General features: G+C 53.6%; 1 protein-coding gene across 3 annotated transcripts in view; it reads left to right on the top strand.

Moving 5' to 3' along the window:
• LOC118583554 (nuclear factor 1 X-type-like) overlaps positions 1-24,515 on the top strand; it is a 28,939-nt gene that overhangs the window by 1,566 nt on the left and 2,858 nt on the right. Inside the window, exons 1-2 of one of the 3 annotated variants that reach the window (XM_036186963.1) lie at positions 18,237-18,288; positions 18,917-19,001. The exons of 1 other annotated variant lie outside the window; for it this stretch is intronic. The gene's annotated coding sequence lies outside the window, so the exon portion shown is untranslated. Of the gene's footprint in view, positions 1-18,236; positions 18,289-18,916; positions 19,002-23,831; positions 24,466-24,515 lie in introns of those variants that run through there. One more of the 3 variants, XM_036186962.1, reaches the window with a different exon arrangement.

Raw genomic sequence — 24,515 nt, 5'->3', positions numbered from 1 at the left:
GTGGGTCGATGGTGGTCAGGCTGCGTGGCACAAACACCGATGACCAGGAGAGATGGCCTGTCTTCCAGTACAAGTCACATGCAAGTGTGTGTCAGCGGAGGAGCCAATGCATGCCTGCCCCACACATGCAGGTGTCAACAGGCAGTCTGACTGGACACTGTGTGGGTCTGTACCTCCAACTTGTCAACTACCTTATGTTTGGGTCCCCCCCAGGAGAACCTTGTCAGGTATCTAGATCTGAGCCATGGCTACCTTCAGATGTGCTGGTCTTTGTGGCTGGTGTTTGAGGCCTAGTGGGACAAAGACCCTGTACGCCAGCCGCCACCTTCTCTACCAGGCTGCTAGCCGGCCTCCAAGACAGGCTTGCCAGACATCTGGGCTTGCCCCTCCCCACCCCGTGGGTCAGTCGAAGAACCCACTCCTGGAGAGGAAGTGGTGAGATGGTGGCAAGGCTATGAAGGGACTGGGATGGCCCCCAGAATTGGGGTGATGGCCTCGGCTTGGCTCTGTGGCACTCCAGAAGGGAATATGGGCTCCAATCTGTGCGAGTTACATCTTGCACGCGCCAGGCTGCCTGGGAGGGGAGTGGGCACAGTCTCATCAGTCTGCCAGCCCTGCGTGGTGGGCAGGGAAACCCCTTTGCTTAGGGTCCTTGGCAGCCTTCGGTCAGCAGGGTCTGGCTGTCCCTGCCTTCCAGCCACATCTCCTTTCACAGACCTTTCTATTGCCCCCCGTCTTCGCTTTTCCAGCAGCTTCTTTTGCTGGCTGCCCTTTTTTTTGTTGTTGTTGGTATGTTTCTCTATCTCTGCTCTTTGTCTGTTCCTTGCCATCTCTGTCCTTCTGATCATGTAGCTGTGTCCCTATCTCTGGCTCTGGCCTCCCTCTGCCTCACCCACTTCACTCTCAGCCTCTCTCTCCCTCCCACCCCTCACCACCCTCCCCCCTTTTTTTTCAAATCAGGATTGGCTTCAATTTTAAAGTCAATAAATGATTGAGTAGTTGGAGCAGCAGGGCCCTTGGGAGGCAAGGGGAAGAGGGGGGCTCCTAGAAAAGAGAAACGCTGATCCATCAGTTGGTGAGGCAGTTGCTGGAGCTGCTGAAGGCCTTTATAGCTGCTGGCCTGAGTCTCAGGTGGATATGGGGAATGGAGTGGACTCAGTGGGCCCCTCAACAAACAGAGACATATTCAAGTACTATCATCACCAAGGGGAGATCATAAATATTGTATTCACAGTGACATCCAGACACACAACTCTTAACACACACCTCAACACACAAGTGCCCCTAGAGATGGGATATGTGTATTCATGTACATTCAGACATGGAAACTTGCCTGTCACATAGCCATCAAGGCCAAACCATGTGCTTGTATTCATAACCACCAACACCCATCACCCCCAAGACAGGCTATGTGTGGACATGTCACAGAAATGGTGGTAGCTCCCAGAGTCATGGATCCCTCAGCACAAACTTGGCCACAGCAGATAGAAATGTGCACACAAAGCCAAGGACAGGTGAGCCATGGACATCCATCTTTACACAGAGGCATACTGTCCTTGGTTTTCAAGTTGTGAGCAGAGGCTCTCTAATATCTTTACAGATACACACCCATGTCTTCCCGCTCCTGGCCATAAGAACACATATGCTAACATGCAGATAATTGTAAAGACACACATGGATGTACACAGATAGGACCACCCTCAGACAGGCACAATCCACTGTGGTCACAGAACCTTTTTCGATCTTGCACAGACATATACACACTTGAAGGTGAGCCACAGCTGCCTCCGTCTTCCACCTCTGTGGCTCTTCCTGGCTCCCTACGGCCATAAGCTGTGGACTGCTCTTTGTTCCTGAATGAACTGGTACTCACGTTATGATTTTTCATTTGTTTCTTGAGATGGCCGTGAACTTGCAGCGGTCCTCTTGCTTCCGCCGAGTGCTGGGACTACAGGGTGGAACCACCACGTCCTATCTCGGTGGTCTCACTTTTGTTTGTTTGTTTGGTTGAGACAGGATGTCATGTAGCCCAGGCTGGCCTTGAAGTAGCTTTGTAGCAGAGGATAACCTTAAACTCCTGATCCTCCTGTCTCCACCTCCCAAGAGCCGGGACCACAGTCGTGAACCGCCATGCGGGGCAATGCTGGCTTTCCTCTCCTGCTCTGGCTCCACACACCTTCTGCCCCTAAGAGAGGAGTGAAGCAAGCACAGGTCAGGTGATTTGGAGGCCACACTGGGGTCCTGGGATGCTCCAGTGGTGGCCCTGGCTGAGCTCAGAGCCATGGCTCCGCTGGGTGGACGCATCCCCAGAAGGAGCCTGGGTTCTCGGCCTAGACATGAAGGTCTCCTGTAGTTTCCGTGGCTCCCAGATGGAGGCTGTGAGGAGAGGTCAGCAGTGGGTTTGAGCTCCGTCTGCATCTCTCAGTCCTGGAACTCAGTCCTGGGCTTTCCTGGTCTATGAGGTGCCTGTCTACCTTTTGGCTCTGTGATGTAACTCACTGCCATGCTGGGCAGGTAACACGTGCTTGAGAAATGCCCCGTTATTATATTGGTTGTCGCCATCCGGGCCTTCCCAACATAGAGAAGGATGATTGTGAAGGCAGGAAGACAGGGTAGAGACCCTTGCCACCATGGCGATCTCAGTTTACTGCCTGGAGGAGGAAGTAAGAATTTGGAAGGACAAGGCTCAGCTCTTTTCCTATTATTGGGGTCCTGTAGGCTGATCAGAGACTTCACTGTAGGGTGAGGAGACTGTGTGAGATGAGGAAATGACCTTCCCTGTGCACTGGGAGCCAGTGTCTCTTAGAGTATGTGGGCACACGTGGGTCTGTATGGGAGTAGGGCAAATCCTAGAGATGTGGTTCATCCTGGTAGTGACTTAGAGATGTCTCCACTGCTCCAGAGCCACGTCTCAGTCTGCATATGGGCATTGATTGAGATGGGGACTCACTGTAGAGCAGGATCCTATGTGAGCACTTGACTGAAACAAGCAGGCTTTGTGGGTGCATGTAAGGCTGGGGGAAAATGCCCAGGTGAGCCTGGTTAGACTGCAGACCTCCGCTGTTTTGAACTGCTTGGATTCTCTGTCCCCCAGGAATGGGGCTGGGATTTGGGGTGTTGTGGAAGTCTCCAGTTTCATCAAGGCAGGCAGAGGAGACCCCCCATCTGCTTTCTCTTACTTGGTACTGGTGATGCAGCTTCTGTACCTGGAAGCTGGTCCCACAGGAGGGGTGTCTCCATTGTCCTGTTTCCAGAGCCCTGGGTGTGGAATCCGGAGGTTGAAGGGATGTCTATGATAGGGAGCCGGGTTCTCAAGATTCCAATATCTTGATCAGCATGCTGGGTGGTTTTACAGCCACCATGTCCTCCTGGACATGGATGACCATGTGTGTGTTTCTCTCCACTTGTTTCTGAGGGCCTATTGATCATTCATTCCCTCTTGGGTATTTAGTGACAGTGTCGCTGGGGTGTGCATTACCGCGCATGCTCATGCCTCGGTGGAACGGCCTTGTCCGGCTCTTGGATAGCACTGTTCCTGTTCCTGTCACTGCTCTTTGGGCTGTGCTTCAGAGTGGAGTGACTGTGTCACCGTGACACGTAGATCTCACCTGTGACAATGGATTGGCCTGTATTTTTCTGGAAGGATAGAGGTCACAGCTAAGTGTGTATTCATAGCTCACACACGTGTTAGCATGTATGTGTCAACCTGCACTCACATATATGCCAGTATGTGTCTCTGTGTGCCAGCCCCCAACCCCATGTCATTGTGCATCTCGGGCTTGTCCCTGTGACTGTGTGTCTCACCACATGGTCCTTCTATCAGGCATTCCTTGGCTTCTAGGCATCATGCATGAGGTCCATGATGTCTCCCGGCTGAGCAGCTGGAAGCAGGCTGGCCTCTTGTCCCTTTCCATGAGGTTGTGTGGCCATGGTGGCCCTGCTGAGCCTCTGCCTGTTGTGGACAGGAGCTCATTGTGCGGGCAAGGTGCGGTGGGTGTGCTGGAGCAGCCCATAGACCTCCCTCTGTCTGCTCAGTGCACATTGATTTTGGCTTCTGCCTGTGGCTGCCCTGGCCTAGCCAGCTGGGTGTATGTATGACTGTGTCTGTGGGCCCGAGCCCACAGTCCTCATAGTCCTCAGCACCCGCATTGCCAGGCTTGCCCTGAGGTCCATCCCCAAAGCCAATCGATATCCCTGGGAGGCCTCTGAGGGTTCAGATTTGGAAACTGAGGCCCCCTTTCCTCCCCCCTTTCTCTAGCTCTTTCCTCTCTCCCTCCCTCCTCCTCCCCCTCCCGCTCCCTCTCTCCCTCTCTCCTGCCAAACGCGTCTTGGCTCTCTCTGAATATCTCTCCTCCTCGATTTTTGGCTCCAGCTCTGGGCTCACTCACTAAAGGAAGAAGGGCTAGCTCCCCACCCCCACCCCTTCCTCAACACCTCCCCCTCCTCAGGAGCCCCTCTGAGGGCGGGAGCAGCCTCTAGCAGGGGCCTGGGCCCCAGAGTAGGCTTGGCCAAGGGGGGCCCAGGCCCAGAGGGTGAAGGGATGAGGGGGATTGGGCCTGGCAGCCTTAGGGGACAGTGGGCAGGGTGACTATGCTGCCAGGCTGAGCAGGCGGGCAGGGAGGGGTCGGGGGCACAGAGCTGGGGTGTCTGGCTTCTGGTGGGGCTGGCAGGCCTCTGTGAGGCGCAGCTGTGCCCAGAACTCAGAGTTGCGTTTGCCACCACTACCGATGTGGCTGCGCCAGCCAGAGAGGGGAGGTGGGTACCGGGCACTGCGGCTCTACACAGCCAATCAGAAGCTGGGTTGCACTGGGGAGCTTTCTACCCACTAAACCCCACCCTGAGGGAAGCTGGAGGTAGTGGCTAGCAGTGGGCAGGGGTCAGTGCCCACCTCCATTGCCGGAACCCAGCTCTGTCTGCTGAAGTGGATGCCAGCATTCCTAGCACAGGCCGGACCAGAGGGGGGGGGGGCGGTCTACCAGTCCCCACCTGCATCTGTAAACCAAGCCCGAGGAAGGGACAGTTCTGAGGTGTATTCAGCATCATGCCTTGAGAGATGACTTTCAGTCTGAAGAGCAGGCAAGAGGGGTACAAATCATCCAGGTGGGTCAAGGGAACTATCAGCCTCGATATAGTCATCTGGTCTGGTGGGGGAGTTTATTCTGGGTCCATCTCACACAGCCATACACTTGCTGGCACAGGCAGGCACAGAGAATCACATTGGCAATCCAAACCTCCCTCCATCAGGCATAAACATGTGTGCACAAGCACACACAAGACGTGTACATACAAAGAGACTCCCCCCCACAGACACCTACAGATACCCAGCCGCACCCCAGCATATCAATGCGCATGACAGGCAGGGAGCCACGTGTGGGTGGAGATGCACAGGGACGTACAGTCACACAACCACATGCCATGAAGCACAGTCCAGACCACCGCACCCAACACACAGGAACACATGGAACCCTCAAACACATGCACACAGCGACACTGAACACATGAGAACACCCCCTGCCCCCCGCACCAAACACAGGAACAGGCCTGAGCACACACGTGCAATAGCATATAGCCTTGGACACATGGGCACGGATATATCTCTCTGCCCAGTACATCCAGAGTGATTTTTACCCACCAAGAAATGTCTGGAAACATACTTGATTGGCACACACGAAGGGGTGTCACAGGCAATGAGTGGGTGGAAACCAGGGATACTGCACAGGTCAACCCACTACGAAGAACAATCCAGCCCCAAATATCAGCAATGCTAATGTCTGAAACACCACCTTGCAAGTACAGTCAGTAACAAACACATGGGCATGGCTAACGCCTGACATCCATCGTCCACCTGTACATACGCATGTAAGACAAAAGGCGGGCTAACACGGTCACACACAGATCTGGACATTGTCCCATGTGCTGCCACACACACGTGAACCCAGGCAGAGTGGCATCGTATATTAGTTTGTATTCAGCCACAGCTGGGCCAGGTTAGAAATAAGAACACCGTACTGGAGCCACTTCCACTGGCTGACTGAGCCGCTTGGGTAACCCTGGCCTGGCCTGGCAGAATTTGGAGCCCTAGTTCTCCGGCCTGGCTTGTGGAATATGTCCATCTGTGCCCAGGACTTTGTTAGTTTCTGGACCCAGCAGCTGAGGTCCCTCCCCTCACTGCCCAGCAGCTGTAGAGATCAGGAAAGGAGACAAAGCTAAATTCGGAGATTTTGTCTTTGTGGGGCTCTAACCTTTGGCCTTTATTCCTTTGCAGTGCGGGACTAGAACCCGGGCCTCACCAATGCTCCTGCTGAGCTGTGCTGGCACATTCTCCAGCATTTTAGCTTTGGGTTCTTCACCTTTGACCCTGGACAAAAAGAAGAGAGTCCTAGGTGGCTGAAGAGCAGTGAGGGAGGGCCTTTTGTAGAGCGGCATAGAAATGAGTATCTGTCCTAAACTCATAGTTCATGTGAAGAGGCTCACTATACTGGGTCCTAAGCTAGGCGCCCCCGGGCGCATCTCCTGTGTTCTCCTGTGTGAGGCAGGGCTTGTGACTAGCAGAGAGCTGTAGAGCCTGCTCTCTAGGTTTGAATCCCGGCTCTGCTAGGCTCGGCTCTCACTAGCTAAGTGACCTCAGACAGATCACTCAGACTTTCTGGGCTTTATTCAGAAAACAGGGTTGTGGTCAGCATGGGTGAACCTTGCCTTGTAAAAATATGTATTTTATTTTATGTATATGAGTGTTTTGCCTGCATAGGCGCTTGTGGACCACATGTGTACCTGATGCCTGAAGAGGTCGTAGGTTAGAAGGTGTTGGTTCCCCTGGCACTGGAATTGGGCATGGATGCAAGCCACCATGTGGGTGCTGGGAGGTGAACCTGGATTTTCTGCCAGAGCAGTCATTAAGCCAACTCTCCAGCCCATGGAGGTGAACCCCTTTAATCCTAGTACTTGGGAGGCTGAGGCAGAAGGGTCAAGAGTTCCAGACCAGCTTGATTTAAATAGCCCAGCCCTGTTTCAAGAATAATTTTTTTTTTAACTGAGCATGGTGGCTTGCCTTTAATCCCAGCACTTCAGAGGCAGAGGCAGGAAGGTCTCAGCCCGATCATCTCAGGATGGTGTGTACTTGGGGATTTCCAGGCTAGTCAAGGTTACATAATGAGCTCTTGTTTCAAAAACCTGTGGTAATAATAATAAAACAGAAAAATAAAAAATATTGAAAAAGAAAAGAAAAAGTGGAGCTGTTGCTTGCAGAAAATGCTCTAAAATTGTATGGGAATGTGGACATGGGCACTTGATTTTATATACAACAAAACAAGATCCAGAGAAGCCTTATGTAGTGCCAGGGTCAAGGGCAGGAGGCCATGTGGTCTCTGCTGGGTTCCTGAGCACTTCTCCCGAGTCCTGGGGATGAGGCAGCATGGTAACCATTTCCTTGGCCGTTCCCAATTCCTGCAGTCACAGCATGATTTAAAGTGTGCCTCGCCACAGTTCAAGTTGTAGCCTCTTTATTCTGATGTTTAAGATCTTCTGTTTAGTGCTCATAATAAGGGTGGTCTTCCAAGCTTGCACCCCACTCGTCAGGCCCCTCAGCATAGCAGGCCCACTGCCCTCTCCCACACCTTGCTGGGCACCCAGCCGGAGCCTGCATGTTAGGGGTGCAGCCGGGGGGGGGGGCCTTTGCATTCCTTGACAAATATTTACCAGGCACCTTCTGGGTGCCAGGCCCTGTTCTAAGCCCTGGGGGCTCGGCATGGTGCAAAGCCAGCAAAGGTGCCAGCCCCAGTGGGAAGGCAGACAGTGAGCCCGATAAACAAGGGTGTGTCCTGTCCTTGGGCCTGTGCTAGGTGCTGTGGGAAAGAGCTCAGCAGGGCCCTCAGAGTGTAGGCAACTGCAGGATTAGCAGAGGGGGCCTGGGCACCCATTCCCACTACCTGTGGTCACCCCTTCTTTCTCAAATTGGAAGCCTGGAGGTAAAGGGTGTGGGGCTCAACATCTGTCCAGAACCCAAGCCCAATTGTCTCTCCATCTGTAATCATTCTCTCTGCATCTGTGTGGTACAGCATATGGTGTCCACCTAAGACCTGGGAATATAATGACTGGTTCCTCTCTGTACAGAATCTGAGCCTGGACAGGCATTGAAATTCTTGACTGTGGCACTCTGAGCCAGGGGGCAGGGTGGGGGCAACTGGTAGCCCAGAGACGCACTTCCACCTGGAGCCCTAGATTTAGCTCCTGGGGGTGGGCCTGGTTTATTTTTACCTCAGCCTGTCACCCTGGCAGCACCAGGCTACACCATCTTTGCAGAGTCTTGGGGTCCTGCCATACTTTTTTGGGGGACCTGGATTTGCATGTTTGGCCTCCAACTGTCACTGGGCCACCAGACCCCCTGTATCCATAAAGTTCCTGAATCAAGGACTCTAGGCTGGGGACCTAGGACAGGATCAGTGCTACAGGCTGGCAGCTACCGGCCTGGTGGCATTTGGTTTGGCCCCCTGCCTGCCCCCCCCCCCCCCCTGTGCCTGGGCAGAGCCCAGCGGCCGCTAGTGCCAGTCTGTCTCCATTTCGGAGTTTGCAGTGGGGAGGGCACCTCCAGTCCCTTGCCTGTCCCGTGCAGCCTGAGCCCCCCCCCCCATGCCTACTCCTTGGAAGGGTGTGGGGCTGCTTTGCCGCTGCCCCCTTTGCAGCCTGGAGCTTGGCGAGTGTGTCTGCCTGGCTTCCATCTTTCCCTTGTGCTCCTTCTCTGCCCGCCATGGCTCACCATTCCTGGCATCACCTCCCTCCCCCCTCCCGTAGGCGCCAACCTCACTTCCAACCCTGCCATTGTTGGCTCTCCTACCCTTCTCTGCCGCCTAGGGCTGGGACCAAAAATGGGGGTTTGGGAGGTGTGGGCCTGTGGGCATCAGGGGCTTGCTGGTTGCTTATCTGCATGTCTGGAATGGGCATGTTCTCTAAGCCAGTTGGCTGACCTGCCTCTTCATTTAGCCTCAAGGTGGGCAGATCTAGGCTTCAGCAGAAGCAGGGATTCTTCCATTTCTGAAAGCCCCCTAGGCTTGGTGCTGGCCTCTGGACATCCAGGAGACCAGAGTGGCTGTTATCTGCATGCCAGGTGTCGGCAGGCAAAAGCGAGTCTTCCGGGATGGGGTGTCCACACACTTCCCCTCAAATTCCTCCCGGAAGTACTACTGGGTTCCTGCTGCCCTTCTTCAGAGCTGGGAGGGGGCTGACCAAACCTGGTATTGGGTGCTCGTGCCCCCAGAGGGACAGGGGACTTTGGAGGAACCGGTTTATTACCCCCTCCCCCAAGCCCGCTGCCCGAGCCTCTCCGCACTAAACAAAGTTTGCTAAGTAACTTCAAATGTTATTTGAGGACGGCCTGGCCTCAGCCCAAGGCGGCCCTGTGGAAACTTGTTTTTCGCTGCCGAGGCTGCAAGTATCAAAGACACACTTTCGGATAAGGGGGGTGTGCTTCCATGCCCCTCCCCCTCTGCAGCAGGGTCTGGCCCGAGCGAGCGGACACTCAGAGCAGACACACTCAGGACACACATATCTTCCTGGGTCATGCACACCAGAGATAGCAACAAGCCAGCCATAACATGCAACACACACACTGATGGAGGCCTGAAACATGTGTGTCTTGTATGTGACACAGGGTAGCACCACTAGCCCATGTCCCCAGAATTCTTCCAGCGGGTGGGGTTTTGTCCCTTTGTGCTTGTCACACAGTTGAGATGCTCAGAGTAATTTTTTGTTTGGGGTTTCTGGGCATACTTGGATAAGCCTCCAGCCTCAGTCTTCCTACCCACAGAGGGAAGCTGGGTAGTGGGAGAAGCTGAGTCCCACACTGATTCGAATCCCTGGGTTGTAGCTAGAGCTCCTTGGCCTGGCTGCTTTCCGGCTGCATTTGGGTGCCTAGTCTCTCCTGAAGGGTTGAGTCCTGAGCTCAGCTCTGAGCATGGGTCCTGTTCTATGAGTGCCCTTATAGAAAGTGCTGGCATTAACACCGTCCTGAAGGTGTGGCTGACTGACTGTGTGCCATGGTGCATACCTGGAAGCCCCAAGGCCACTTAGACCCACGTCTCCCATGTCCCTCTGGGGTAACTGCCGACCCTGCTGACTTGATCCCTCTAGCCTTTCCTTCTCTTTGGCTTTTGTTTCTTTCTCTTTCTTCCCATTTCCCCCCAGTGCTGGAGGATTTAACCCAGGGCCTTGAGCAGGTTGAAGTATTCACCCCTGAGCTGCGGCAGCTCTTCTTCCTTCTGTCCCTTTCTGTCCCTTTCTGTCCCAGCCTGTCTCCATGCCTTCTGCTAGGAGGTCAGAGAGAAATGGTAACAGGGCACTTATCCCTCACTGAAGCCAGCCAGACCTCAGGTCCTCCACTCCCTGAGGTCTCTAGTCACTGTCCCGTGGCTGCGGAGGCCCACCTAGATCCCAACAAGGAGCTCTTGAGCTGACACAGTGGGGAGGCTTTGTCACAGGATCTCTGTTGTGTCTCTGAGGGTTGCAAACTGGTGGACGATTTGAGGGGACAATGGGATGCAACCCCCCACCATGAGCGCTTCCCACCCCCACTGTTAAGTATATCCTCACTGAGGTGGGTTTGTAGGGTATCCCAGTCCTAGCCCCACACACTGCTCATCTCCACTCACAGTCAATGCCCGCAACACCCGCCACCCGCAGTCTGTCGCGCGGTGACAGCCTGTCACAGGCACTGCCGCACACCGGCACAATCTGTCGTCCACGCACAGTCTCACACACAACCTGTCACACACACACACACACACACACACACACACACACACACAGCGGCACAGTCACACAGCCAGCCTCATGCGATCACACCAAGCGTCACAGCTTGTCACAGACATAGATTCCTCACAATCAAAATAACAGCTACAGACCCATCTCCAGAGCAGTTGCAGGGTGGGTGGGCAGAGGTACCTGTGACCTGCCACCTTCCTAACACAGGGCAGCTATGAGTAACCTGTTTACAGAAGAGAAAATAGAGGCCAGCAAGCCAGGGACCCATGGGGTTAACTGGGTCACTTCACCTCTCTGGCCCTGCACCTATCCCCCAGATTCGACTCCTAGGAATTTCAGGTGGGAAAAAAATGAGCTTCCCAAAGCCCAGCTACGAAGCCTGGCGGTGGTTCTTGCATAAGGCTCAACAAACCATCCATAGCTGGGCAGATGGAAGTGTGCCTTCCACCCCAGATGCTCTCTGGTTCCAAATGGTGCTCTGGAGGGGACTGGAACCCTCTTGGGTTCAGCACAGGGTGGTGTGTGCCTGTGATCCCAACATGCAGGAGACAGAGGCTGAGGCAGAAGGATTGCCACAAATTTGAGGCCAGCCTGGTATTCATAGTTCCAGACCAGACTGAACTAGAGTGAGACCCTGTCTCAAGAAACCAAAACCAAACCAAGAAACCCAACCAATCACCTCCCAACTGAGAAAAAAACAAAACCAAACCTTAGCAACACAAAAAGCCACTGGGCAATGTGAGGCTATCGAAGACTACTGTGTACACCATGGGCACTGAGTCGAGGGTCTGATGTGTGTACGTATAATGGTAAGGCTAGGGTGGCCGTGTGGTCTGCAGTGGTGGCAGTCTGTGGTCCTGTGGGGATCTGCTGGTAGACTCAGGTCTGGCAGCAAGAAGTCTGTGCCTGCCCTGTACACGTGGCTGGAGTGCACTGTAGCTTCTGGGTCTTACCACCATGCCAGGCCAGGCCCCAGCATCTCCAGGCATCTGCACCTCCACCCCTGGGGGCCCTGTGCGTTCCCGGCCTTCAGAGCCTTTCAGCCGCCTCTAACCTTCTTTGTTCCACCCCCGCCGGCTCTCGGGGCTTCCCCGTTGTAGTTGCTTCGGCCAAAACCAACACTGCTCCAACGACAACCCTCCAAAGCCTGTAGGGTGAGGGCCCTGCCCCTTGGCCCACTCGGAGCCCAGATCCCAGCTCCTCTGGGTCGCAACAGCAACCAGGGTACACGTGGCCGCAGCTGAGGAGCAGGCCGTACAGGGGGAACCGCCTGCAAAGTAGGCTCGGAATACGCTTTGGGGAAGTGCACACGCCTAAACAAGCTCCAGCTGTGAGGCTCCCAGCGGAGTCCCCAGTCACCTTGGATCCTCAGGATCTCAACCTTCAGCGCCCGTCTAGGCCTACCACCCCAGAAAGGCTGCCCGGGCACACATACTCCTAAGGAAAGGCCTTTGGGCCTGGAGCCCCTACACTCTCCATCCCTCCCCTGCGCGTGCAGAGATGCGGGGATCCTAGCACGTGTACTACAATGCGCCCTTCGTGGAGGTTCTTGACTCAGGTGGTCTGTGCGCTTGCAAGATCCTCTAGTGCCCACGCTTGTGCTCCAAGCGCACTGGCACGCATGTCCTCAGCCTGCACTCGCGTGTGTTTCACGTGAACCACACACCTGCCAGACCGCCCAGGGCACCTGGCTCCAAATCCTTATTCAGGCTGTTGGGGGTAGGGGCCAGTAGGGGAGGCCTAATTCCAGCCTCTCCCTTGCTTTCAGAACATCCGCTCCGTCAAACGCCCCTGGGGCACAGGTGAGGCGCCTCAGGACCAGTGCTGCCCTGTGGCGCTTCTGCCTATGCAGTGTTTATGTTCAGTTTTATATTAAATATATTTCTATAGCTCGTAAGAGCTGCTCCCCTTGCCCCTCTGGCCCCCTTTGTACCAGGACTTTCCCTCCCGCTAGGCTCCGAACCAAACCTGCAAAACCTTTCTTTTCCTGCCTGGCAAGGACGTGAGGTTAAAGCGGGATGGGCTCCCCTCTCTATTTGGGACGCCCCACGTTTTTAAAGGCCGAGGACCTTTTGAAAAAACCGAGGTCGGATTGGGCTACACAGCTGGATCCTTTAGCCCTCTCCAAACATAATCCCTGTAGTGGGTGCTGGAGGCCAGAGGACGGGTTCGTTCCCTCTTCTCTCCCCCCCCCCCCACCTCTCTCTCTGCCTCAATTCACAAAGAGGCCATTTAATGTCCCCAACAGCCACCCCAGGCTAAGTTGCCCCTGGCCAGCGGAGTCCGGTGTGGCCGCTGGGGCCCCTGCTTCGGAAAGCTGCGGTCGCTTCAGGCGGGCCGGGAGTGCTCAGCCAGCGGCCGGACTGCTGAGACCCTGCGGGAGTGGAGCGCAGTGAGGACTCCCCAGAGAGCCCCGACGCCGCGTCCCTGCTGCCCTTTGTGATCTCAAGTCGGCTCCCCATCCGATGGGCACCACCACGTGGCTGCACGCAGCCCCAGCTCTGTGCTCCCCATGGGTGCCGGCCACCCGCCCATGTAGTAGCCCCCCGGGTGCTCTCTTGGCACGGCAGCGTGTGGCATTCCCTCGGACCCGCTGCTGCTACTGGCTCAAGACCCAGCAGAGGACAAGTGTGGGTGGGGATGGTGATGAGGTCTCCCGAGGGCCCAGGCAGGAGGTGGAACAGCAGCGCTAACTGACTGTCGCCCCTTGCGCCCTAATTGCACCGCGGATCTGCTAGAGGGACGGCGGGGTCGCGCGGGCCGCGTTGCGCACTGAGGCAAAAAGGCGGGAGTGGGCGTCGAGGCCCCGTAGAGCTGTGCGCCGGTGGCACCGAGGCCGCGGGGGACTGGAGTGGGTCTTGGCGACACCCATCTCGCGGGCGGCGAAGGGGACTAGTGTCAAAGGGGCCACGGGCACCCAGACCGGACCCTTTACACCCGCTGAGCCCTCGCTGGGGCTGGCGCAGCGAGCCTTCCGTGGAGCCTCGGGCGCGCAGGCGGGTCCCGGCTCCCGACTCAGGAACTACCCACGCGACCCCATGTCGGGTGCCTCGAGGGTCCCTTCCAGGCTGCCGGTGCTGTCCGGGGCTGCTTTGCCTCAGTTTCTCCGCTCGCGTTTAGCCTAGGGAACCGGGTTGCGGCTGAGGCGCCCTGGACGCGCGCGGCGCCTGCAACTGGGGTGTTTTTCCGAAGAAGTTCAGCAGCCCGAGTCCTCGGGGGCCACCGAGACAGCTGTCCCGCCCACAGCCCTGCGGGCCCTCGAGCCGGGCGACCCTACGAAGCCGCTGCTTTGTAGGGAGCCTTGGCGGGGAACTATCGGGGAGATTTTTGTTCCGAGGCTTGGCTGGGGTTCGGGGCGTTTGGCCTTCGAGGAGCGAGGGGAAGAAATGTGACCAAGTGCCAGAAAATGCGCTTCCACCTCTCCTTTGCTTTCAGGCTGCAGGGATCGAGTTCCCTTGTCCGTCCTGGCTTCTGTTGTTCTTTGTTTAAAGAAAAAAAAAACATCCTAAGTTTAAATTTTTATTTTGTCCCCACTATCAACATGGTTTTGTCTCTTGGGGCTGACTTCTTAAATTTGGGGCGCTAAAGCCTAGCCTACCTATTGCGACCAGTTCTGTCGGGGGTGGGGGGGGACCTTCCACGTCAGGACCGGAAGAGGGAAACGTGGGGAAAGGTGGAAAAAGAACCTGTACGCGCATACGCTGAACCTTTGGAGAAGGGAGCTGGTGTAGGCTGACACCCACGAGCCAGAGAGACGCCCCAGGTGTTCCAAGAAAGTTGCCCGCGGAACTCCTGGCGGCCTCTGGAGCAGCCCTCTGAAATGCTTAAATGCGCTTTAATGGTGGGTCCATTTCCGTCCTCAGTTGCTCACTGTGGGGAGGTGACCCTGGGTAGTGGCTGACACCTAGACTTGCGCCATAGACTCTGGACCCCAAGACCGCTCCTGAGCTGCAAACTGTCCTCCCACTCCGCTTGAAACACCCCAACCACACTTAGCGCCTTAGCGCCTTCTTATTGCGCAGGGTCCCTCCCTCCCACCGCACTTAACGTTTTTTCCACTTAAAGTTTTATTACTACTTTTTTAAGTGTGCAAGACTGAGTCTGGATGGTAAAAACAGATAGAAAGGAAGAAAGGAAGCAAAGGAAAATACATGAAAAATGCGGGTGACTCTGGACGTTGGGGCTGGAGACTATCAACCACCCTACAGGGACACTTTCAGTGGCTGATTTCCCTGGTAGAACCGAGCATGAGGCACCTGGGATGCCCTCCGCTGAAAAGGCACTATAGAAATGTGAGGCATTATTTTGATTTTAATAAAAAAAACTGTGTCTCATTCAGGAGTGCACTTTTGTGCTGCCCTGTAGACAGAGCCCGAGTTTGCCACGGCAGAGTCTGTAATCAGAGAAAAATACCAGCTTTGTTGGGGGTTAGAGTATATCATTGGCTAATGTAGTGGTTTAAAAAAAAATAATGCTAAGCATTGGAATAATTAAAGAGCGAGGAATAACTCATGTCTTCTCTCTCCTCTCCATTTGGCATTGTCTTATTTAAAGACCTAAAGAGCGCTTTTCGGCCGACCTGGTTAGTTTTAATTCCTGCTCCCCCTCCCCCTACTCCCAGACGGTAAGTTGCTGCCGGGAGGCAGTTCTCCCAGAGTTGGAGATGACTTTCCCGCCCCTGGGCCCTGACCTGCTGCCTGGTTTGCTGTAAGAAGAGCAATTTTAAAAAGGAAGAAAGGAGCGGGCTCTGGTACCCCATGCCAGTGAGGGCATCTTTCCCAGGCTGCTGGCCGCCTTAGGGAGAGCCAACCCGGGTATAGGGAAGTAGCTTCGCTGTGTTTTGTTTTGTTTTGATTGAGACAGGGTCTCACTATGTGGCTCTGGCTGGCCTGGAACCCACTATATAGACCAAGCTGGCCTTGAACACTCAGCGATCTGCCCACCTCTGCCTACACTGTTTATCCAGCAGCCCTCACCCCACAAAAGGATGTTCTAAATTACCCTAGGGGAAGGCTTGTTTCAGCGTAAGCTATGTACTTCTTCTTCACCAGCCCATGTGCAACAAGGAAAGTGGTTATGGAGGACTACCTCGGCAGTCCTGTGCCCTTGGAGGTCCGGTGACCCGGGTAGGGGAGGTATCTGTCTGCTTGGGCTGGACCTGGCATCTTGTCTTTGGGCAGCACAAATGCTGTTACCCGCAGGCCTGGATTCCAGAGGAAGAACGCGCAGATGCTAGGCACTGCCTGAGAATTGGGAACTGGGGATGGGGTACTAAATGGGGCTGTGGAGGTCTGCCTTGGGCCTTAGGCCTTCCCCCAGGGGTGTGGTGGGCCACTGAGAAGGAAAGGACCCTCAGTGTCCTGGGGAGGACTTGGTTCCCTGTGAGAAAGGCAGGAAAGTGGGCAGGAAGAGATGATGGGGGCTTATCCCACAGAGTGCCTGCTAGCGCAGTGGAGTTATTTATTATTTACTTATTTGCTTCAGGTGTCGTTAATTAAATGTGTTTCATTTTCCTGGTTATTTGCTGCTCAGACTTTTCAGCGATCCCTTGCATCCATCTTTTTACATAAGCAGAAACTTTTTTTTCCTCCTTGGAGAGATATCGTGGGAGGTATTTTGCCTTCAGTTTTTTTTTCCTCTTTCCTGTTTTTTTAAATTTAATTTTAAAATTATAAAGTAAATTTAGTGTTAGTGAAAGTAAAGGGGGGAAGCCAGCTGAGTCTAGTGAAGGGGTAGGCATCCATCCAGAGTTCAGCCTTCCTCATCAGGGGCAGCCTAGTCCAGAACCCCAAGTTAGCCTGCAGCTCCTCCTGCGGCGGTGGCCTCTTCTCTTGCCCTGGCCTCTTCATCTCCTGGCAGGGATCCGGTGGGCAGCGATGGGCACTGATTGCCCGGAGAGTGTTCATTCACACTTAGGAGCTTCCTGACCTCCATACAGAAGCTCCCCAGTCCCTGCCTGTGCTGGCCGGCAGGGTAAGAGGAGGGGCCTTGCTCCCCTGTCTCTAAGGCTGTTGGCTTTTGGCTCCGTGGTCTTGTCCTGTCCCCGTCCCCCCACACCCCTGGCCTGCTAGTTTGCTGAACTGCTCTACAGTTGGATGCCCTGTTGATGGGACCAGTGTTGGACAGACACAGAGAAAGACTCTCTCTCCCCTGCATTACTGAGGAGGAGAGAGAGGGGCTTCTATTGACCATACATTTCTGTCATCACAAGAGTACACACACTTGTCTCTGGTCTCCAAGGTGTGTGCACACACAAATGATAACAATTGAGGCCTTTGGTTTGTGCAGAACTATTCTTAAGGATTCCTAAATTATGGAAACTCTATAGCTTAAATTTTCAGGGCTTGTTTAGTAAAACTGAAAATGTTTCTTTCTTAATCTGGGTGGAGTTGCTTGGGTGTGTTCTCTTTGTGGAAATGTATGGAGTACTGTACTCACAATGTGAGCATTCTTTATATACAAGTGCTTCTACAAAAAAGTTTGTTTTTTAAAAAAAGAAAGAAAAAGAACAAACAAACAAAAAAAAAAAAAAAAAGGGAAAGAAATCCTGGGCCCCAAAGGTAAAGGAAAGGCTGCTCATTACAAATTTAAATTTAAATAAAAATGTATCCCAGCTTGATTTACTCAGTTTTTCCTGCTAGGAATGGTGGGAAGGCTTGTAAAAATTAGTGGGCTGATAAAACAGAAAACAAAAAAACACCCGAAAACAAAACTCAAAGGTGTGGGTCAGAACAGCTTCCTGACCCATCCACACGGAGGAGGGCCTGCTGGTTGCCTGAAGACTTAGGTTTAGAAGTGGGATTTAGTCTCGGAACCAGAGGGTGAAAAGTAGTACAGAGTACCTTCCTTGCCAATTACATTTTGCTGTCAACATCTGGAAAGCAAAATTACAGCTGTTCTCCCTGCCCCCTCCATTACCACCTCTTTTTCCCCCTGCACTTAAATTTTTGCATGCCTGCCATCTATACTTCAATTTTCTGTAGTGCAAAAACATTTTTACGGCTGTGTTCAGATTGAATTTTTAGATTTGGACTTTTTAAAAGCGTGCATCTTCTAGTCTGACAGTATAATTTTTGGAGCAGTGTGTTTGAGCAGGCCAACGACAGTCGCCGCCATCCTTTGCCTCCTCTCCCTGCTGTCAGCTCTGGCCAGAAGCGCCTGGGAGGACTCAAGCAGCCCTGGACAAGCTCCCTCTTTTCGCCTCTACGCTTCTTGGGCAGGTAGCGACTGCATCCCTCCACCCCCCACAGCCCTTCTGCGGTGTTTTTGTTTTCTCTTTGCCCCCCAAAAATATTTGAACCAAAAAGCCTCTCTTTTTTTTCCTCCACCCACAGCAAACTGAAAGGACTGGTGAACCGTGATTCAACAGAGCCAGAGCGCCTCTTTTCTTCCTTAGCATTAATTAACTCAAGTTCGTTAGGACGTTGGGTCTGTCGCCCACAGTTTTCTCTTGTGTGTGCTGAATCGGGTCATAGAGGGAGACTTCCCGTGCAAACAGTTTGTGTTGGAGCTGGAGGACGCAGAGGGGGAGAGAGGGTGAGAAAGAAAGGGAGCCCGGGAGGGAATGAGCTGTGGCAGAGGGTGGGCACCGTCCGAAGTCCTCCAGGCCCTGGTGCCAGCCTTTCTCTGCAGGGGCTAGGCACCAGGGAAATGAGGGATCTAGGGTTTCCTTGGCAGTGATCCTGGTCATAAAATAATTGGGGAGCAGTATATTTTGAGGGATTGGAAAATATCTGAAACTGAACATTTGGGGTAAGCTGTTTGCCCAGGCAGGGCCGGCCCAGCTTTCCCAGAACCCTTGAGCAGTGAAAATCCCAGGGCTCGGGGCCCTGCCTGTTGCTGCAGCAACAGGAGGAAGGCTCCCTTAGGCCCAGGGTGCCACGCTGCAGGCTGGCTGGGCACAGGGATCTGGAGAAGCCAGGCCTCTCTGCAGAGAAGAGACACAGGGTGGGGGTGGATCCTGACAGAGCTCTGGGGGCCAGTGTGTCAGATTGTGTCCTTGAACTTAGGAGGGGCTGGCAGCACCTCTGGGCAGTTCCAGCAGCTGCCCTTGCCCGCCCCCCCTTACCCTGCAGACATTGTTTTCTTGTTCTGGAAGCAGGGACCTCACCTAGGGCAGCCCTTTTTCCTTCACTAGATGTTTGCCAGTCTTTCTATTCTTTAGGGAAAGTTGTGAAGCTGGTCTGTGTGGTTCCTCCCTCTTCCTGGGCCCTGGGCCACTGTGGAGTGACGCTTTCAAAGCCAACCAGGTGGGTAAGGCACCCACTGCCTTGCCCCTGAAGCCTTTGGCCACCACCTGCCCTTCTGTTCTTTGAAGGCCCTCTCCCCACTCAGCCCATTGACTAGAGGAGAGCACTTTGGCCTTCCCAGCATTGACTTGTATTTGGTGACATGGAAGTTTCAAGCTAAATAATGAATTAAAGACTAGGGTTTTGTCTCCTGTTTCCCACAGAAGACAAGATGAAAGTAAACAATTTCCAGAGGCGCTGCGGAGAATAGATCATCTCCTCTAACACCCCCATCCCTACCCTAGCTTGCTCTGTGCCAAGAGGGTGAGGGGAGATGTGCCTGGAGCAGGGGAGCGTTCCAGCTAGGAGCGAGGCTGCTTGTTGGCCCGGTCCCAGGCCACAGCTCCCGATTTGTAGAAAGGAGCAGAAAAGGCAGTGCGTGGGGGTGCCCAGGGGCATTTACAGGAGTATTATGTGGCCTGGTTCTGAGACAAACCCCAAGAGAAACCCAGCTCTGGTGTGGGCAAATCCATCTTCTAGCCCAAGGACGTTTTTCACACAAGCCTGGCGGCTGCTGTTCCTGAACAGAGGCCCAAATCAGCCAAAACCCGCTTTGTCCAAATTACCGGGAGCCTCCTCGGAAAGTGCATTTTCCGGCTTCAGTTCCTAGCATTTCCAGACTCTGGGATAGTTTCACTGAGCCATAGAGCCTCTTCGTGCCTCCTCCAGAGAGAGAGGCCCCACCCACCCCTAGGACAAGCACCAGGTCTCTTCCTTTGCTGCGGCCAGAGTCCTGTTCACAGTATCTGCCCATGGCCTCTCCTAGCCTTCTGAGGGAGGAGTACAGATCTGACAAGATGGGAGGTGTGTGTGTGTGTGTGTGTGTGGTGGTGGTGGTGGTGGTGGTGGTGGTGGTGGTGGTTATTATATGTAAAGCTGTCTTCTTTCAGTCCAGACCCAGGCAGAATTATAATGCCAGGAATTAGCCAAACTCACTGGGGCTCTATTTGTGGCCTAATTTCCTATGTCTTTCCTTATGTACTCTACAGATCCTGGAATATTTGGTGCTTTCTACTTAGAGCTTAAACTTAAACTGTGGGTGCTTAACCAAATCAGTATGGGCCGTGGTGCCCAGGATCTGAAAGAATATATCTAGGCCCAGAAGCCAGCGGCTTGGGGACAAATAAGATTTTGTTTTTAAAGATAAAGAGACCTACCCTTGGCTGGTGTTTAAAACAAGGCTTTCTGTGCTTCTTAGCTGTCTTACTATCGGGAGGCAAAGGCCAGTTACAAAATCTATATCAGTTTTGGGAAATTATTTTGTTTCCTGAAAGAATTTTTAATATTGTACATGTAAGTGAAGGACTGGGTGTGTTCTCTATTTTTCCTCAAATAATCCACAAGGCCTCAGTTCACAGGACTGCTTTGAAAACCTCGTGGCTTTTACCATTGGAAGCCGCCGCCATTTTCTTTCTTTTCCTTTTCTCCTTCTTGTCTTGGAGTTCTCTTTTCTTGTTATTTATCCTCGCCTGCTTTCTCTCTCTTCATCTCTGTCTTTTTTGCAGCTTGGTGATCCGGGCTTGCCCTCTGCCTCTCTTTCTTCCCCCTTCTGAATTTCTGCTTCTGTGGGGGTTGGGACACATCCCTCTGTGATGGCTGAGCCGGATCAGAGTCTGTGCAAGCTGCATTTCAGTAGAAACACTTGCTGTTTTCACTAAATTCTGTCTTCTCAAAAAATAAGAGAAGCCTTTCCTTCATGAAGTTAGCAATCCCTTTTCCAAAAACTAAAAATCCATGTCAATTTCCAAAGTATTATTTCTGGCTTCTTGACTTTTCTTGCAAATGGAGCAAGTACTTTTCAAACTTCTCTCTGCCCTTCCCATGTTGATTCATGTTGATTTTCTGTTTCCCTTGTTGCCCTAAGCATACCCATACCCGGCTTCCTTTCCCTTTGGTTGATTTTTTCCCTTTCCTTTCCTTTCTCTCTTCCTTGGCAATCTGTAGGTTCCTACATTTGCTATTGACACCACCACCCCAACCATCATTTCTGTTTGAACTCAGACCTGGAAGCATCTTGAGTCATCAACAATTTTCCAGTCTTGGTTTGGGTCTGGGTGCATGAGGGGGTGTGACCTCCAGAAGCGAGGGGACAGGAAAGGAAGGAGCTGGGACAGGGGCAGGTAAGCTTCCAAAGGGTGCCCAGTTGTCATCCACAAAAAAGGGACAGTTCTCAGTTCTCTTGTTTGGGGGTCTAGACACACAGACGCACACACAGACACACAGACACACGCACAGACACACACACAGACACACAGACACACAGGCGCATGCACAGACACACAGACACACACACAGACACACACAGATACACACACACACACACACACACACACACACACACACACACTCACAGTCTCTCTCAGAGCTGTTTTCTCTACTGGGGAGGCCTGCTTATATGAAGTCAGCAGGTTCTGCTGGCTAAGGCAGGAGACACTGCTCAAGGACCTTATGCTTACCTTCAAGGTCATGGTCCCTAGCTTAGAGGACAGTTGACAATTGTTCCCCCTTCCAGATTCATGAGGAAGGGCCTGTTGCTGTCCTGCCAGTCTCTGAGGCTTCCTGCACACACTCCAGGCTCCTCCACTTCTCTGATCAGCTGACTGCCCCGGGGACCTTTAACTCTTACCTTCCTCTGTTCCTGGGGACTGCCTCTCATGCTGTCCCTAACTTCTGTGGATTTCCTCCTAGTCTTGGAACTGTCGCTCCCAAAGCCAGACCTTCAACTGGGTTGTTCCAACACGTGTATTCATGAAAAGGAACAAGCCAGGATTTGCCATGGAGCAACATTGGCTATTTTCTCTTTAATGTTTAAAGCATGATCAGAATAGCAACAGCGCCCACCACCCTCTGGACCACCAAACAAACCCACTGCAGCTTTTATGACCTCATCTTGACTAAAGAAAATGAGATTGCTTCCTCAAGGTGGAGAAGGCCATGTTCATTCGGTACCTTATGTCACTAGGCACTAAGCTAGCATCCTTGGTTGGTTGGACCAAAGCCTGCTATTCACAGGATGTGAATTATTGAATACCACCCTAAGAGGCTTGTCTGTGATGGCACCTGCCTCCCCCACAGTTCTCTCTAACCATGTCCTGTCTCTTGGTCAGCTGGGAGCTCACTCCACTGGAGTTGGCCATTTAGGGTATGGGGTCCCAGGTGCTGGGTGGCAGGCACCTCCCATTGTCAGGGGGTGGGTCAGGGGGTGGATCTTTTGCCACTCCAGGGACCTCTTTGCCTGTTGAACAGAAAGGCCACAGAGCACAGGGTTTCAGCTGGTGAGGACAGGCAGGAGTGAGCAGTGACCTTTTTCCCTTTGCCAGCTTAGGGTTGAGACTGCAGAGAGGGTGGCTGTGGGGACTGGGAGGGGAGCACTGGTCACTCAGCACAGTCTGTTGATGTCCTGCCCTCCGCTCTTCCTTTCATTTCCTGTCTTCCTGCTGCCTTCCTGGAGGCCTCAGGCGGGCGGCTCTGAGCCCTTTCTGGAGAGACCTCCTGGAGGTGAGGCTCCCCTGAGGAAGTGCCTAGCTAGGGACCTGGAGACGGGACTTCTGTGGCCGCACCTCTCACGTCTCCGGTTCCTGAAGACCCTTTGCTTTCTTTTTAATCATACCTTTTCTCAAGTCTCCTCTCCATCCAGGCTTCTCACTTTATGCTTTTGCATTTTGCATTGTAGTCTGTTTTGAGGGACAGGTAAGAAAGCTAACCCAGGGTGAGTAGCCAGGGCAGATCTGGAGGAGAGGAGGAATTGCGGAGTGGGAGGTGGTGTTGGTGAGGGGAGCAGTGTCGGGGCTCGCAGCCCCTGTCTCTTCTCCCAGGGGCTGGCTGTTGTGTTTGTAGCTGCCTGTAGTGCTTGCCAGAGGAGCCTGTGACAGGAGGCTATTTTAATAAACTTGCAGTTTCACGAGCTGAGCTGCATTGCGTTGGCATCTCTCGTCACCACTAATGGAGTGTGCGTGGCTGGGTGTGGGCCTAGGAAGGCTGTGAGCTTTCTGGGGGCTGAGGAGAAGGCAAAGAGGTGCAGGGTTCGGTGGTCCCCTTGTTTGGGAGTGCTCCGGAGTCCTGCAGGCAGCAGGGTCTGAGGGGCCAAGAGGTGGCTGCCCACATAGTCAGCGTTCTGGGCCCTGACAGTGCTGTGCTGCTGGCATGGACACTTTTTCCTATTCATAGTTCCGTAGGCTGGTGCACAGAGTGGAGAAAATGTCCACTCGCCCCACTGTGCTCCATAAAAAAAAAAAAAAAATCTAGAACCAGAGTATGTGCAGGCCTGAGAGAAAGACCGAAAAGCAGAACACAGAGAGAAGGCGCAGCTGCTTCCCCAAGGCCTTCTGGGGCTCCCGCCCAGCCGCCAGCCCGCCAGGAGTCAGGCCTTTATTTATTTATTTTCTGGCTTTAAAAAAAAAAAAAGTCCACGTCTTCCTCAGTGCTAGTGTTCCCACCCCCAAGTTTGCCTGATGACTGCTGCCAACAGACCCAAGTGGGCGCCTGGGATGAAAAATTCATAACTGCTGGACTTTGCTTTTGCTCGTTCATTAGACGTGAACTTGTCGATTGGGCAAATTGTTTTGGTCTCCAACTGCCGGGGGGCTCTCCCCACCCTCTCAGCTAGCCCAGCTCCCTCCTCCCCTTGGACTCAGCCATTGGCTGTGCGAGGATGCCTCTCTGCCAAATAGGTGGATCCCCCCACTCTCTTGGTCTCGGTCTCTCTCTCTCTCTCTCTTTCTCTCTCCCTCTCTCTCCTCTCTCGCTCATGCCCCCCTCTTTCTCTGTTGCTCATGCCCCCCCTCTCCCTCTTTCTCTCTCCTTTCCTCTGGCTCTCTCCCCCCCTCTTTTACTGACTTGGCACGCACAAATGGATGGGGATCGAGCATGAACGGGGAGGGGAGTTGGAGAGAAAAAGAAGCCACAACCCGCCCCCCAACCCTAGCGGTGCTGGTGCACACACACCCTCTCCCGCGCGCACATTCACATGCGCACCATCGCACACCCCATCCCATCCCTGCCTTCCTGAGATCCTGGCTCTCCCTCCCCCTCTTCCTTCCCTCCCTCCCTGGCTCCCTCTCTCCCTTTTGCTGCGTCTGCCAGCAACGGTCTGCAGCCGGTCAGAACTCGTCCTCTTCCCGAGAATCTGCGAGCTCCCCTCTTCCTCTGGTCGGGCGGAGGGAGCTGCTCGAAGTTTACACCCTTGTGCCGCTGCCAAAGCCGAAAGCCTTTTCTTCAGCTGCTGCTTTCCCCTCCTGGTTTTTGTTTTTGTTTTTCGGGGGTGGGGGGTGGGGTAGGGCACGTTGTTGTGGGTGAACAGGGGCGGTGGTAGGAGGCTGGTTTTGATCTTTAATCTTGCATATTTTTTTTGCTCTTTCATTTTAAACGGGCAAGAGGATGCACAGGGGAAGAAACTGAAACAATTTGTTTGGCTTTTGTTTACCTGGTGTGTGTAAGAAGCCACCTCCTCCCTCTCTGCTCGCCATCTCTGACCTT

The sequence above is a fragment of the Onychomys torridus genome, chromosome 5 (genome assembly GCF_903995425.1).
Source record: "Onychomys torridus chromosome 5, mOncTor1.1, whole genome shotgun sequence".
Lineage (NCBI taxonomy): Eukaryota > Metazoa > Chordata > Mammalia > Rodentia > Cricetidae > Onychomys > Onychomys torridus.
This window is presented reverse-complemented; position numbering and strand designations above follow the sequence as displayed.